The 17841-nt window shown below is 39.9% G+C and overlaps 2 pseudogenes; both read right to left on the bottom strand.

Moving 5' to 3' along the window:
• Window positions 1-11560: 11560 nt before the first annotated feature.
• LOC142449193 (protein dpy-30 homolog pseudogene) lies at window positions 11561-11890 on the bottom strand (annotated as a pseudogene).
• Window positions 11891-12359: 469 nt separating this feature from the next.
• LOC142449192 (pro-neuregulin-1, membrane-bound isoform pseudogene) lies at window positions 12360-15046 on the bottom strand (annotated as a pseudogene).
• Window positions 15047-17841: the final 2795 nt, after the last annotated feature.

The following is a 17841-nucleotide window of genomic DNA, read 5'->3' as shown; positions in this document are numbered from 1 at the left end:
GAGGAGCTGGTGGGTTCAAGGAACGGGTCTTTTGGTTAACAGTAGAGTGCATAAATCCTGGGCCTCCAGAGCTCGCCCACAAAATTTTCCTAAAGTTATTTGTTTGCTTTTCTTCCTTGCTTCCTCAATAGAAATCTAAATTCTTGGAATTTTTCAAATAATTGGGATAGTTCCTTAACTGTAGGCCTCCAGACTATACCCCAGGGTTGATACTAATGAGATGACTCCAGGGGGGACTAGGTGGCCCCAAAAAGAAAACTTACCCCATAATATCAGCTGGCCTCTGAAAGTAGGTTATTCAACCAATCATAACAATGTAATTTGCCCCCAATAAAGCTCTTGACAATCTACAAGCGCTTCCCGGGTGACACAAGTCACTGATGTATGTGGGAAGGTAGCATGTCCCGTTTGGGGACAGGGACACTCCATATTGGAAACCGGTCCTGCCTTTGCCCGATGTGAGTCTTCCTTTGTACCTATTTTGCTGTAATAAAATGAATATCCTAATTGTAAGTCTTCCTAAATCATTTTTAAAAATCATCCACCCCAAGGTAGTAGTGGGAAAGCTGGGGGAGGCTGGAGATCCCTGCCCATGTGGATGCTATCCTGAAAGTGTGGTAGGAAATCCTGAATTTGTAGCAAGCAGGTCATCAGTGACATTGACATAGGGACGCTCAGGCTTACAACTGGCACCTGAGGCCCTGAACAGATGTAGCAGGTTCAAGGACTGTGTTCTGTTTTGTGGATTCTGGCCTGGCGAGGGCCCAGGCTCAGAGTAAGCAGTCATTCTCATGAGTTCTGTAACCTTGCTTTTGAAGAAACACTGATGAAGCCAAATATCCTAACAGTAGCTTCCAACCCACTGACCTTTCCTTCCTGTCAGAAACTAAGTCAAGTGATACTAGTGTGTTTTCCTAGGCCAATAAATTAGAATCACAAGACCATCATAGCTTAAAACCTTTTATTCCCTGTTACTATTTTCTCCATAACAAACCATGCAAAGCCTAGGTGTCATAAAATAACAACTATTTCACTACGGGTAAAAAATGAGGGCAGGGCACCACGTGAATGGTTTCTCTGGGTTACACGTTGCCTTGGATTTTAGCTGAGAAAGCTGTAATGGCTGATGGGAACTGATAGGGAGTTGAATGCTCTGAGAACATCTTCCGTCAGCTCCTACCTGTGGTCTGTCAATATAACAGCATATCCTAAGAGTATGGCCAGTTCAAGGCAGTTGCACTTCCTATGTGGTCACTTAGGGCTTTCATAACTGCGTTCTAGACTACCGAGTAGAATCTGGAGGCCCTCTCCCGATCTAGTCTTGGAAGTCACATAGCATCACGTTTGCCCTATGGCTTGATTGAAGGTCAGAAACTCAGCCAGACTCAAAGGAAGGGAACAGAGCTACAATTTGTCAGTTATTTGTTTTTTCATAACGCGGTGGCAAACATGTTGCTGTAGACCAGTAAGCAGCGTAATGATACATAAAGAAGACTGTGGAGAGTTTCATTTTTACCTGAGTCTACAAGTAACATCCTTAGAAACTACAATTAAGAAATCAGAAACATTTTGCATTGTGCAAATCTGCAAAAAACCTCTTTAAAGTGTTGCAAAGAAAACATGCCACTAAGATGTTGCTAAGGTATTCCTGAGCTGCATCGTGGCATCTCCAGTTGCCTCATGCATGTAAAAAACTGGACAATGAGAAAGGAATGTCCAAGAAATATTGACGCTTTGAATTATGGTGTTGGTGAAAAATATTGAATATAACATGGGCTGACAAAAGAATGAAAAAATTTGCCTTGCAAGAAGTATAGCCAGAATGCTCCTTAGGCGTGAGGAGGGTAGGACCATATGCAGCATACTCTGGACATGTTATCAAGACGTGTTTGTTAAGGTAAAGAATCAGCAAGTCATAATCATAATGAAGATCCTTAACTAGTGGAATTGACCCAGTGACCGCAGGAACAGGCCCACACTAGCAATGACTGTGAGGACGGTGCCGAACTGGCCAGTGCTTTGTTGCTCTCTACTTGGGCTTGCTTTGAGGTCCTATGGGATAGGAGATACTGAGACTATGGAAAACACGAATCTGCCACGGCTTTCCATACAGCAGGCAGGCATTGAAGTTCACATGTTTCGTAATCAGATGCTTAAAACAAGATGTGAGGTAGGCAGTGCACTAAGCACTCTCGCGCTTCACAAACAGACTCACATCAGGGCTTGGGCTTACCAATAAATGGTGTAGGTGGGATGTGACCAAAATCCAGGTCTTCTGGGCCTCCAATTACTCCCCAAATGCATATTTAAATTAAGTCCTGGTTCTGAGACTCTAATCCTTAACTTCACCACAACTCACCATAATCTACTTGCCTGGCCTGGTGCCATTTTTAATCCATACATCTAAATATCAGTGCCTTTTCTTATGTCCTGGGCTCCATTGTTATTCTAATGGCCCCCATGTCACCAGTGGTATCTCCATGACTTCATCAGAGTGATACATGTGATATTCTTTTTCAAGTGTCAGTGGAGCTAACAGAAGTTAATTGGATTGGTTGACAAATTATTTCTGGAAACAAGCGCAGCAGTTGTTTTACTAATGAAAGAAAACAGAACAAAGTTTTTTTGCTGATCTTCCACCTCTCTTTATAACCCCTTTCCATCCCAACCCTCTCTTATACTCCCACACAAGGACAGACACAGAAATAACTCCACATGTGACCTGAGGTTCTTCAAATGAGTCCAAGCTTTGCAGGATGCAGTAGTGAGGAGCGAAATGAAGGCTGGAGACGAAGCGCATTCCTTGCCTAACACATCTCACCACTGATATGCATAAAACTATGATAAGAGAATGTCATGAAATGCACGAGGAGAATGATTCCATCAATTCAGGAGACAGATACCAATGAGACAAGCAGATTTCATGGAAGCGTTAGATCAAATCTGGATCTTGTACCACTTGACGTGGATATGGGAAACTATGGGAAGATAGTTCTCATGGGGAAATGATGGACATTAGTGAGGGGAAAGGACAGAGGAAGGGTGGTATGTCGGAATGACTGTTCTCGTACCTAACGACACATTCTGGAAATAGCCTAAACATTTAATCATAAGAAATTGTTTAAATGAATTAATGGACATCTATTCAAGGCAACATTCAGCAAGCATTAGAATAATGCATTTGTGGGGGAGGAAAGTTGTCCAACCTATAGCATTAATTGAAAAAGCAGGATGTTGCTGTTTGTTGTTGCCCAGTTGATTCTGGCTGATGGGGATGCCAGATGTGTCAGGGTCCGACTATGTCCTGTAAGGTTTTCAAGACTGAGATCACCAGGTCGTCCCAGGCTGGTATGGGGGTGTGTGAAAGCACTAACCTTTTGACCAGTGTTCAAATTTTCAACCATCTCTGTGAACCAGGGATTCCTAAAAGAAAAAGAAAAATAGATATAATTATAAATATCAAGATATACACTGAATATTAATATTGTTTGTCTTGGTGTATCAGGATCAGGACTCTTTTATTGTCTCTGGTTTTTGTTATACATTATAGTTTTTTGAATAAGAGTTTATTTTAATAGTGGGGGAAGCAAGAGATATCAACCTTTATCAAAAGGGCAGTGTGACCGTTATGTGCCAATCTGAGTAGGCGATGATCATCAGGGATGTGGCAGATACTATGTAATCATCTTCTCTTTTTTATCAGATATATGCAGCCATTCAGGTAAAAGGGGAGTTTCCTTGAATGTGTGATCTACCTCCAGTGTTTAAATGGATGTTCTGGAAGCTTAAATTCTATCTTCCCCCTGCATTCTTCTCATTACTTGACCTGTAGACCTGGGACACAACCCTGCAGAAATCTTTAGCCGGCTGCCTGACCTGCACTTTTTAGGCTTATCAGACCCTGAAACCATGTGATCTAACAAAGAATTTCAGCCTGCTGTCTGATCCAGAGATTTGAGACTTCTAGTCCCCACAAGCCATTTCCTTAAAATTCATCTTTCTCTGCATATTTATATATGAGCTGTTTTGTTCCTCAGAATTTAGACTAAGAGAGGCAGTTTCAAACATTCAATAAAAATAGAAAACATTTTGTGGGCTAATATTTGAGGTTGGATGGAAAGTAAATATAATCAATGTACATAGATAGCCTCAACATTTGAGTGGTTTGAATGGTTTGATATGAAAGACAATTAATAAGAAGTTATAGTTACTCAGTTGATGAATTTTGTTTCCCAGCTTAAGAGGACCTATAGATGTTTGAAGAAAAAAAATCCATTTGAAATCAGGGCTCAAGGGCTCCACAAAGAAGAGAAATCACAACATGGTCAAGTCCTTCAATAAAGGAAGAGAAGATGGGTTTGAGGATTCAAGTGGAATAGTGGACTCTGTGGAGCAAGTGTTTAGTGTCTATGTGCAAAGATGGATGGATGAGGGAGAGCTCAAGGTTAGGGCAAAGGGCAAATGTGGAAGGATATTCCAGCAGTTTACTTCCCATTGACTATGATGAGAGGATTTCTGCTTAAGGAATGAAGAAAAAGAAAAGAGAAAAGAAACCTAGAGATGCATAAGATTTTTGAGAAAGAATAACAAATTTGGAAGAACCAAACTAGATTTATTAATAGTAATAGTTTAAAGACTTTCTCTCACATGAAAGCGAATACTTTTCTGGAAGGTACTTGTATTCATTAGCATATAGGGTTAGCGGCTATAATCCATACCCAAATAGCCAAAACAGAAATGCATGTCTCTATCAAGTAACTCTCTGAGTGTGTGGATGAATGGTAACTAAAGGTTGTTGGGAAATACGGATCTCATTGCTCTGCTACTGCATGCACTGTGTCATCCTCATCGTTTACTGACTTCACGAGTTTCCCCCTCATATCCATAGTAAAGCAGCAGCATAGGGAAAAATAATGAAGTGGGAAGGCACACGTCAGTCCTCCACAAAGGGGTTTTAAGGTGTTCCATAAATCACTTTTATTCCTATTAGCTTGTTCAACCTAGTTGTAAGACCATACCTAGTCATAAGAGAAGTTGGGGAAGTTGTCTTCAGCTGTGAATTCATGTAAATAAAACTATTATTATTATTATGGAAAAAATAAGATAATGAGAGACATCTGGAGGTTCCTTCTACCGTACTACAACCAGGTGATTTTGTACAAGGACTAGAAATATTTCCTAAGGCCTTAAGCCTCGCTCTATCATCTCAGATGCATTAATGTTAACTCATCATCAGAATCCGCCCAAAGTTAAATGTTGGAAGACAGTTTTGATTAGAAAAATTTTTTAAAGTTACCACGCACACACAGCTAAGAATTAATGAATCCCCAAAAGTGCTGATCCTAAGTTGCAATAATAAACACTCTCATGAAGAACAAATACAGCTGGCTTGTTGGACTATAATTATGTAAGTGGGTTGAATGACATACTCTAGCTGATGTTTTATGAATAAATCTCCAATTGAAGCTTGTTTGCACTACACTCTGCAGTGTTTATATGTTGCTTTAGACATTTCATACCAACCTCCGAATATTTTCTCATTTCTATTCATTTCCTTTATTCCTTCACTCTGCAACTCATAATAATACCTTTTCAAATTTAATATATAATGATTTTCTCTCCCAAATTCTTCACCTTCTTTTGGTATGTACATAGTTATTGTCTTTCTGTCAAAGGCTTGGTTTTCTGCCAATATTTTAATAATATTAGTGTATCTCTCGATATAATGGGCCAGAATTCCCATTTGAGTATCATTTTTTGACATCCACTGAATATTTACTTCCTAATCTTCCATAATGTAAATATCTTTCTTTTCATTTTTTTCTCACAATGCTGGGGTTTTACTTCCATCTCTTCTTTCCCTGGAATACATTTCACACGTCTCCAACTCCTCTCAAGTCTTAAACTTCTCAGAAATCCTTCCTTGCCTGTTCAATCCCTTTGCTGCCCATCTCATTTATGGCTATTCTTGAAAACAGACTCTCTTTCACTGTGTTTCCCAGAGAAGTTGGCAGAATCTATCAATAGCTCCGTCCAAAAGCAAACTCTTCAGCCTAATCTGTACAATGCTCCATAATCTACTCTCAATTCATTTTCTCCATCTTACTCTACTTCAACACATTCATCATTTAGTTCTTTCCCCTCAGTTATATGCAGATGACACACCTTGCCTTCTGAAAGTGAGAAGAACTTGAAGCACTTGCTGATGAAACTCAAGGAAGGCAGCGCTCCTTACAGCTCAATAGGAAGAAGGCCAAAATTCTCACAACTGGACCAATAGGTAACACCATGGTAAACAGAGAAGGTGGAAGTTGTTAAGGTTTTCCTCTTGCTTGGATCCACATCAGTGCTCATGGGAGCCTCAGTCAAGAGATCAATGACAGGTTGCATGGGGGAAATCGACTGCTCTTTAAAGTGTTGTAAAGCAAAGATGTTACTTTGAGTACTAAGGTGCACCCGAATCAAGCCATGGTATTTTCAATTGTCTAATAGGCATGTGAAAATTGGATATTGAATACGGAAGAACAAAGAAGAAGTTATGCGCTTGAGTTGTGGTGTGGAGAAGAATATTGAATGTCCTGTGGCGTGCCAAAAGAATCAGCAAATCTGTCTTGGAAGAAGTACAGCTAGAATGCTCCTCCGAGGCGAGGATGCTGAGACTTTATCTCACATGCTTAGGACATGGTGTCAGATGAGACCAGTCCCTGGAGGACATAAAATTTGATAAAGTACCGGGCTGAGACAAAGAGGCATTCCCCAGAAAAATAGATTGAGACAGTGAGCGCAACAATGGGCTCACACATAAAGACAGTTGTGAGGCTGACACAGGATTGGGCAGTGCGTGGTTCTTTTGTACATAGTGTTGCTATGGGCAGGAATTGACTCAATAGCACCTGAAAACAACAACTGGTCAAAGTTTGGGCTCTGCCCATTCACTTATCATGGAGAACTAATGATCTATTCAATCAAAATTTACATTTTTTCTTAGAAATCTTTTTATTAACTGGAATTAACACATATATCAAATCATTCCATCATTCAATCACATCCAGCAGAATTGTACAACTGCTATAAGTTTCCAAATATTCTTTTGCTATAGGGACCCCATGACATCATCACCCCTTTACCCTGCCACCACTCCGCTGTCCCCCTCCCCGCCAAGCCCTTATGACACTTGCTGACTCTGATAGGTTCATTGTTCCGGGTTTACATACCCCCCCCAAAACCAGAAAAGATATACCACAACTTCAAGAGGGGAACCCCCAATGATATAACATTCCCGAGATACCTCTAATATGTCCAATAAAAAAACAAACCAAACAATACAACCCCAAAATATGTAAGAGTTTGGAAACCAGATCAGGTCCAGCATGCATCCTGGGGGATCCGCATACAATTTTTAACTGTTCACATCAGGCTTCTTTCTGCCTTAGGCCTTCTATACTCCACTCGCCAATATCCTCTGTTTAGTGGCCACTTTCCCCCTGCCCCTCAGGTGTGGAGAGAGGGAGTTCACGGGAGGTTTATTTCCTGTGTAGTTCCACCGATGAATATTGGGCTCCCCCCATCATCCATAGCCTTCTGAAAACCAGATTCTCAGAATGTAGGCTCTGATACTAATACCTCCCTTCAATTTTGGATTAAATTCTTCACAATCCTTCAGTGACTGATGATGGTGTCCTTCTTCCACGTGGACTTAGTTGACAGCTCACTTAGATGGCTGCTTGTTTGGAGACAAGCCTTTAACAACCCAGACACTCTTTTATCTGATAGCCAGGCACCATCTAACACTGTTTTCCCAATCCAAGACAGGAAGTGTACCCTGGTTTTAACACATCATTTTGAAACAAAACAAGACATTATTCAATGTTACATCTCCTGTTACTTTGTTTATACTACTGACCAGGGTAGATTGTTATCTCTTCCCTCTCAAACTTCCTTTTCAAAAGATGCCAATGTGCATAGTGGTTCCCATGTTGTTATAATGCTTGGAGCAAGGCCATTGCTGTATGAGATGCTAGCAGAATCGCACATGGTAGGCGTGTTCCAGCGGAGAGATTACAGATTACAGATTAAGACAGACTAGCCTGGAAATCTAGGTGCAACAATTAGCCAATGAAAACCTATGGATCACAACAGGACCAGTCTGACTTGCTAGCTTTACGCATGCTCTCAGGAAGGAGCCTTCACTGGAGGATGGTGCCATGTGTGCTAAAGTAGAGGACAAGTAAGGACATAGGAAAACCTTGGTGAGATGAATTGGCACAATAGCTACATGATCGATTCAAGTATACTGGTGATGATGAGGAAAACCCCAACTTGGCAGTGTCTGATTCTATGGTGAATCCATTTGCCATGAGACAGAGTCAACTCCATGACATAGCAGCTATCTTTCTATCAATAGATGATTTCAAGTTTTACCTCTAATAACTCTTGTGGTAACAGTTGGGTCGCTGATGTGACCCTTTCCTAGTATATTAGAAAAAGCATCAAATCTTGGGTTCTAGGCTTCGATAACTTCTTCAATCCCCACTCCATGCTGGAGACTAAGACCGTGGAGACTATGTCTGCCTCTGTGGAGACTAAAGAGGAAGGCATTCGGGAGTAGAATACATGTAAATATGCCTTTGTCCTGTTGTCTATCATTTCCTTGGTTTATTTGAAACTTGATTGTAACCCAAAATAGAAGTGACTTTAATTTGAGTCCCTTTTTCATTCTAGTCTCTGCTCGAGTTTGGGATAACGTTTATAGTCAAAGATAACTCATAATCTTAATACCTATACTAGAACCATGCTATGTATATATTGCACGCTTATTAAATACTGAAATTATTGACATTGAAGTATTGCTGAAAATAAGGGGAGGAAGAATATTGTAGGCTGATCGGTAGCAGGGGTAAAATGTTAGCAACTAACATAATCATAAGGCACCCTGGTGGCTCAATGGGCTAAGTTTGGGCTGCAAACTGCAAAAAGTGAGACTCAAACCTACCAGCTGCTCAGAAAGCTCTTCTCCTATAAAGATTCCGTTTCAGAAACCCTAAGAATCAGCTCTAATATCTTTCACAGAATCACTATTAGTCGGAATCAACTTGTTAGTCGTGGGTTTGGATGTTGTGGTATTGAACATAATTGTCATCATTATTATTTAATAGGGTTAGTATTACTATAATTTGAGACCAACATGAAGTATCTGAAACACATGGGTGAAAATAAATGAACACAACTTCCCATACAGAATAAGCTTTTTTTAGGGACAGCCACTTACTCCATTTCCAATCCAAACCAAACTCCTTCCATCTGGTCAATGGTGGGATTAGGGGTTTTACATCTAGCTGCTAAATGCAAGGTGGGCAGTTCAAAACCACTAACCACTCCACAGGAAAAAGATGAGGTTTTCTGCTCTGCAAAGATTCACAGGCTCAGAAACTTACTGGGGTGGTTCTACTCCATCCTGTAGGGTAACTAGGAGGGACTCTTTTACTTGGCTTAAATCATTAAGAGGCTCTGAAAGCTACTCTAGTTAGAAATAAGTACAACTCTTATAAGGTGAGACGTATTACCAAATCCTCATTTGACTTAAACTTTTAATGTTATTTAACACCTTTTATAACTCTCTCCTTCCTCAGAAGCTTTGCCCTTTTGGCTTCATAATATTAAGCCTTCCTTTCTTTCCCTGTACCTCACTGACTGTTCCTTTAAACGCTTCCTTTTACAATTCTTTCTCCTCTTTCTAACCTCAAAATGTTGAAGTGCCTTGTGTTTACTCCTCAATTTCTTTTCTATTAAATGGACTCAAGCAGTCCTTTACAACTACTGTAAATACCATCACTATAAACATCAAAGATAATCTTTCATACTGGTATTTCCTATATATTTCAAATTCTTATACCATACAGCTTACCTGAGTTTTACATTCATAACTAATAAACAAATCACAGCATTTCCCGTCTAACTAAAAGATACCATCAATTACCCAGTTGTTGAGAGCAAACACATTGTAATGTACCCTGAATTCCATCTGTGCAATCTTGTTGCTTTTATGTACAAAGTATCTAAATCCTATTTCTTACCAAATCCCACATTGCCTTTTTAGTGATTCTGTTTTCAACTTCTTAAAAGAAAACAAAACACAAATCAAACTCGCCACCATGGGAATAATTCTAACTCAGCGACTTTCCAACAGCAGAACGGCCGCCCCTTTCACCAACTGAGGTAGTTAGTTTATTGTATCAACCTGGCCGATAAACACATGGGGGGTTCATTGAAAGGCGGCCATACAAATGACTTGGTGAGCCTCACCTTTCTAGTTCTCTGGTCTCTTGCTTTGTGATGGTCAGACCAGGGTACAGTTGCCTTAGCAAGTTCCCTGCTTCAGCTGGCAAGGCTGACTTCCTATAAGACATCCCCAAGGAGAAGCGATATGGACTTACCCCAGTGCTGCACTGGGTGCTGGAGCATCCATGTGGAGAACCTGAGCTCACTATTTTATAGAAACCTGGCTAACCATGCTTCTGAGAGTCTATGATCTCATGAATTGGAACAGGCTTTTCTTGGAGTTTAGCCTCAATTTTGCTGTGGAACTAGTGCTACTCTGGATTGAAAACCAATTTTCAAGCCGGTTAAGAAATGACAATGTCTTAATATGCTGCCTGTATATAAATGCATTGAGCGTAAAGGTATACTCATATTCTTACCATAACCTGCAAGCAATTACACTTACTCTCTAAGACTCGTGAATGCGTCTTACACACTTACTGAATAGTGAGATATAAAACACTGTTTACCTTAGTGTACTGTTTAATAAGGTTCTGTCAGTGGAAAGGAAGACATATACCATGTATGATAATAGGATACACCTGTTATAATTGTTTGCTGTTCATAGAAGTGCTTTTTGTGTTGTGAAAAAAAATAGAAAAAAAGCAAATCCTATAGACATCTACAATTAAAGATAAAGTGATTTTGGGGTGCGCAGCTAATAACAGAGATCCAAGAACATAAAATTTTAATATTACAAATTTGTAATGTTAAAAAATACAATGCAAATTAAATGATAGATATTTGTTCCCAGATGAAGAGATGAGAATATTTTAGTTAAAAAAGAAAATATTTCTATACCACTTGTATGTGTGTTTCATATATATATATATATACATATATATATGCTTGAAATGAACTTTTATGTCATTAATAATCCAAATCTACTTCAGTTTTACTTTTCCTCTTCTTTTAGCCACTCAGACCAATAGTTAGATCTTTGTATTCTGTTTACTTCATTATAATAGTTGTTCAATATTACTTCATTACAATATATTTTTTTACTTTAAAATAATGGCATTTTAACTTTTTTTGGTGATTTTAAAAACAAATTTAAAGACAATCTGAGAAAAAATTTCACAGAATATGCTATTAAATAAATATTGTGATTTAACCAAACCAAGGGACATATGTTCTCTTCTGCAACTGCAGAATTAAGTTGTCTGGTCCTGACGGTTCATCTATTTCCCCAAAGAGGGAAATAATTGTGGCAACTAAATTTGCCTCTTAATCACGTGAACATCTAGTAGCCACGGATTTTTCTATTCTTCCCAATAAGTCGATTTTGAGCTTCAAACTGTGCCTTATTCTTTGACAGATATGATGCTAGAAATTCAGTAGGGTTTGGTGGTCTCTGCGAGAACAGCAAGCCCCTGCAGCAGGACTGGCACATCTGTCTGATGCAGGTAGGCGCGGGTTGGCCAAGGCTGGAGATCCATCTACTGTTTGGATGGCTTCTCTCCCTTCCTCTTCTCAATGCCACTCTCCTCTCCACATTGTCTGGGAGCCCCTATTCTGAGTGAGGATTGTCTGCAGCCTGCGTCTGTCCTTCCAGCATCTGCTCTGGCTCCATGGCAGACCCTGCCAGCCACTATCCCCGGAAACCCGTCCCACCAGAGCTCTTCCTTCTCAAGATCCCTGCCCCTGTAGCACGCCGCCAACTCCTTTTTTAAAAACTAGTATGAGTTTTTTTGGTAATAAATAACACATTCTGAACCCAAAATAACTTCCCAGAGTTTCCGTTGTGTGTGGGTTACCACTTAGCAACCTGCTTTTCTGAAGCTTGTCATTTTAAAAAAAGATGGACCGTTTAATGGAATGATTTTTATATTATCAATAAAGTGAGACTTTTTGATGCCTTTTTTCTAATTCAGCTGCTTGATATGGACTCTATTTTGCATCACATTATTCAGAATCAATGTCAGAAACATCTGGAGCCTCACACACCTGGTAAAACATCTAGCTCTTGGTGAACACACGGCAACAAGAAAGCAGCACCGACTGAGCATGCTCCTATTCAGGCAGCGACAGAAAGCTGCCCATTACGTAGTTTGGCAGCCATCACCAGTAAACTCATTTGGGTACTTGTGTAAGTATCATGAGGGATTGGTAAGATCTTTCACCATGAAGCACTCCATTCACACAGAAAGCTGTCTCCGCCTCTGTGCATCTCATCCGATGGCTCGTTCCGATGTAGATGTTGAGTAGATGAAGTATTTGCTCCTTCTGTTGATATTGATATTCTAATAGGATATTCTGAAGATACATAGGCTTTTGTAGTTGAAGCTGGTAGCATGGAGATGATCTCATTAGCATCCACAATGGTGATATTGGTAAAGGCACTGAAATTTCCTAATTTGCTGATCACTCTGTACATACATTCTCCAGAATCAGCCAGCGATGCCTCGTTACATGTGAAGTTCTGACTTCCCTGGTTTCTTGATGTTCTGCAATTTGTTTGAATGGTTTAGCTCATTCCCATTTTTAAATTACCACCTAAATTAGAGAAAGAATCATTCAGAACTGGTTTTACATCGAAGCACTGGCTTAGAACCTGCAGCTGACATCTGACGTTTCCTTTCTCTCAATCCGAGAGTCAAGGATGCTTCTGGAGTCAAATGCCTTATGTCAAATAAAATATTCCATTTTAAAAATATGAAATACTTTTTAGAATACTTTAAAATTCACCCAAATCCTTCCTAGCTGTAAATATACAAGATTTTTATGGATAATATTTGTTGTTTTTAAAAAAATTTACTGGTTTCCAATAATAGAAATTACTTCATTTTCATATTTTGGCGGGAAGAGGGAGCAATAAACACTCTTGGTTAAAAATGCCACCTTAAAATATTTATTAAGCAAAATGAATATGGTCAATTCCTCCTTCCATTTAAATAAGTAAGAGAACAACCTCATTCTGATGATGCAATCTGTGATCTTTGCAGATTTTTGCCTTAGTGGCTTATCATCTTTAGCCAGTGAATTATTCTTTCATTTTGAGCTCATCTTGTCCCTGATGATCCAATTATTGCTTCTGGGTAATGACCCAGTCAGATCTTATTTGGGAAAAAAAAACTTACTCCCAAACAGCATACAGTGATGCCTTTTTGACCTCAAAGGAGCCGCAAAGGACATCTGCATTATCATACAGAGTAAAATGGGCCCAGTAAAATTAGGTTCCAGCTGAGAAGAAAGTTTCCTGAAGGCATTTGGTGCCTCTGAGCCATCGACTAGACCAAGTGTTCCATTAGAAATTGTAATTGGTTTCATTCTTCATTCTCCAAGATGTCATTGATAAAAAGATTATTAGGTGATCAGGTTTGACCACAAGGCAGACCTTTGCATGCAGTCTTGACCCTCCTCCGCTACTTAACAAAACCACCAGGTCCTTTAAGCCCCCTCCTTCGGATCTGCCACCACCTTTTCACTATGGCTGTGGCTCTTTCCCTATACCCTGTTTTCCAATTTTAAAAACCAGAGACCCAAACTAACTAGTATAAAAATTGTTTGCTCAGGGCACTGGAGAGTGATACTCTTCAATATAGAATGTGCAAAGCAAAAAGGGCTTTACTTGCTGAGTTAGTTTATTACGCCAACCTGGCCGATAAGCACATGTGGGGTAAATTGAAGGGCGGAGGGATAAATGGCTCAGTAAGCCTCACCTATCTAGTTCTAGAGTCTTTTGCTCTCTGATGGTCGGACCAGGGTGCAGCTGCCTTAGTCAGTTCCCTGCTTCAGCTGGCAAGGCTCACTTCCTGCAAGACATCCCTGAGGAGAAGCCACATGGACCTACCCCGATGCAGCCCTGGGTGCTGGAGCAGCCATGTGGAGAACCCTGCCAGCGCTAAGATGCTTACACGTTCACTGATTCAACTTTCCTCCTGTAGTCAGCATCATTGCCTCTTTTTTGTGAGATGGAGGAGGATTTTGTGGATTGGTGTTGCCATATGGGTTAATGTTGGACTTGTGGGCTTGGGCAGCACTGGGTTGGGATGCTTCTTGATGCACACTTAACCTTTATATAAAACTCTCTTTTATACATGAGTTTCTGTGGTTTGTTCCTTTAAAGTACCCAGGTTAATACACTTACCTTTTTATTCTGAGTGAATGAATCTCCTTAACTGAGAAAGGTAGATTACATCAGGAACATATAATTGTTCATTTTATGTTCAGCTTTATTATATATGTGTGCATGTGTATGTTTTAATTCAGACAGTTTTCATGACAATTCAAGATACTATCTAACAAATTTTGAAGGGCAGAGAATATTATCTGGTGATTGAAACAACTTATGCGTTCGAGGTGTGACTGGTGTGGAAAAGAAAGAGGAGCCAAGAAGACTAAAGTGGGTAGGAGAGAACTGCCCTTTTGCCCCAAGAAAACAGTGATGCTGTCAAGTCGGTTCTGGTCGATGGTGCTCTCAGAGGTTTCAGATTAGAAGTGCAATTTCATAGGACTCTCAATAGTTGACTGAAGAAATCTCAATGCATGTGGATTCCGGTGCTGGAGAAGAATATTTAACGTATTATGAACTGCTAAAAGGACAAACCATTCTGTCTTAGTAGTTCAGCCAGAATGTTCATTAGAGGAAAGGATGGAGAGATGGCATCTTACCTGCATTGGACATGTTGTCTGGAGACATAACTCCCTGGAGAAGAAAAGTTGGAGGGCAGTGAAGGCTCTCAATTAGACGGATGGACACGGTGCCCGCAACAATGGTTTCAAGCATGGGGACCCCTGTGAAGATGGCATGGAGGACTGGGCATGGAGGACTGGTTCTGCTGTGCACAGGATCTCTTTGCATAGGAGCTGACTCGGTGGCATCTAACAACAACTCTACCGTTGTGATCTTTCTGAAGCAAGTCACCAGAACCTTCTTCCAAATAACTCTAAGTGAATTTGAACCACGACCTGTCAATTAGGAGTCAATTTCTTAACTGCTTATACCACCAGGACCTCCAATGCGAATCAGAAAGAAAGTAACAGTAAAACAATGTGAATCAGGAAGCAGAAGTAAAATCTTTGGGAAGGTGGCCATCACACTGCGGCAAAAGTGCATAAGTAGCCGTCAGATCACGGGCTTCCAAAGAGGGCATCCACCTCTTAATTCCTTTTATAATCCGCCAAGTGCTGTGTTTTTCTCCCTGTTCTGGAGAGAACTTTATTCATAGCCTAGCTTTCTGAATCATTATTTCCACTCAAAACAAAATAGACTCCTTCCAGTGAGTACACTATTAATGGGCAGCTAAATTATGAATCTCTCTCTGGTAAAAGGTGACCATACCTACCTTAACCTCGATAATTTTCTTCTCACCTTTTCTGTTTGGTAACAGGTTGTCATGACAGCCCTAGACCACGAATGAATAAGTACGAAGTGTCCTAGCTCCCTTTCCTAACATATGGCTAATTACCCCGAAAGGACAAAACAAATCATAATTATGAGAAAGGTGAAGGCATTTCCTTCCAACTTTGTGCAAATTCATTTCTCTTCCTCTTAAAACCTCATAACTCCAACTCAAGGTGTAGGTTTCTAAAGAAGGTCATGTTTTAAAATGTGGCTGTAGGCCCATAGATTTTAACAGCTGTCTCATCTTCAGCATGAACACTGCATAAATCCAGGTACCATCCCCATTGTCAGTAAATCATGTCAGTGGTTTGAGGTAACGGTCTTCAAAACATTGTCGTATGACCAGCAGCTTTAGCATCACCAATAAACTGCCTAGGACTGCATATTTGTGGCCTCAAGACTTTCAGAACTACAAATGCAGAATCTAGTCATCTGTGTGATAAGAGGTTTCTGGAGACTGTAAGGAGGCCTGGTATCACAGGGGGTTAGTACTAAGCTGCTGACAAAGACTGGTGGTGTCTGAGAGAACAATGCGGCAGTCGGCTTCAATAAGACTTCGGCCTTGGAAACCCCATGACGAAGTTCTACTCGGTCCTATAGGATCACAATGAGTCAGAAGAACTTAACAGCAACGGGTTTCGGTTTAATCTAGGTGATGTTGCATATATTCTAGGTAAGTGTTCTATTGTCACATATAACCCACCTTGAGTTGATTTGACTCAAGGTCACCCTACCTAGGGTTTCTGAAGCTGTAGGTCTTCACATAAGCAGAACGCCTTATCTTCTCCTATGGAATAGGTGGTGGAGTTTAACCAGTGTTCTTATGGGTAAAGCAGCCCCAAAATAATTGTTGCACACTGTGCAGCTATTTATACTCACCGTATATACTCGAATATAAGCTGACCAGAATATCTGCCAAGGCACCTAATTTTACTACAAAAAACCTGCATTAAAGATGATCCCTTCAGGATCAGTGGTGAGAGTGGCCATACCTGAGGGTGGAGGGAAAGTGGGGTGGAAAGAGGGGACCGATTATAAGGATCTATATATAACCTCTTCCCTGGGGGATGGACAATAGAATAGTGGGTGAAGGGAGAGAGATATCAGACAGTGTAAGACATGACAAAATAATTATAATTTATAAATTATCAAGGGTTCGTGAGGAAGGGGGAGCAGGGAGGGAAGGGAAAAAAATGAAGAGCTGATACCAAGAGCTTAAGTGAAGATCAAATATTTTGAGAATGATGGGGGAAACGAATGTACAAATGTGCTCGACACAATGGATGGATGTATGGATTGTGATGAGAATTGAATGAGCCCCCAATTAAATGATTTTAAAAAAACTTCATTAAAAATGTGCTGAAAAAACTTGGCTTATCCTCAAGTATACACGGTTTATATTCATGCTCAACCTTTCATTTGAGAGAAGAAGCACAAAGTTGTTTTAAAGAAAATAAGGTATAAAGTCTGTGTATACTGACATGAATATTCATAATAGCAGCTTCATAATGGAAAATAATATCCAATCTAATTATTCAAAAACAATTAGAATAGACTATTAAAAACCAACTAGAGTGTTTTTAATATGTACTTGAAAAAAATAATTTATAACCATATGCCTATAAAGAATCAATTCTTTGAAAAAGTTGCACATGGAAAAATATTTTATTGCTCATCTTTATTTTCTGTATTTGAACATAAAATATATGCACGTTGTCTCACAGAAAGACAATGATCCTTGATACAATTTTTTTCTCACAAATAAATAAAGGTTTCATTTTTCTTCTACCTTGTATATTACAAAAAATAATGGCCAGAGAACTAAGTGTATTCTTATTAGATTCACCTTTTGAAAATCCCAAATTAGGAAGACCCTTGAGACGCAATATATAATTTGTTTTCAGCCATGGGCCAACCCCCCATTTTTCTTTTCTCTTTCTTCTTTTTTTCCCCAGCTCTGGTTCTCAAAAACAGCCTGAGCACTGGCCCCGACACTCTGTTTTCTTTAGGAGGAGGACACATGTAGGTTTCCTTTCCAACATGGTCTTTTAGAGTGGGTCACTTCACAAATATCTTATCTGTTAGGGAAAAAAGTGTAGTGTTTCTTTGCCACAACAATTGTTGTAGCTACATTCTAAACCTCTGTCCGTCTAATTTTAGTCTAATTCTGCATGAGA

This window comes from Tenrec ecaudatus, chromosome 5, assembly GCF_050624435.1.
Source record: "Tenrec ecaudatus isolate mTenEca1 chromosome 5, mTenEca1.hap1, whole genome shotgun sequence".
Classification (NCBI taxonomy): domain Eukaryota; kingdom Metazoa; phylum Chordata; class Mammalia; order Afrosoricida; family Tenrecidae; genus Tenrec; species Tenrec ecaudatus.
The sequence above is the reverse complement of the archived record's forward strand: the minus strand, read 5'-3'. Positions and strand labels throughout refer to the sequence as shown.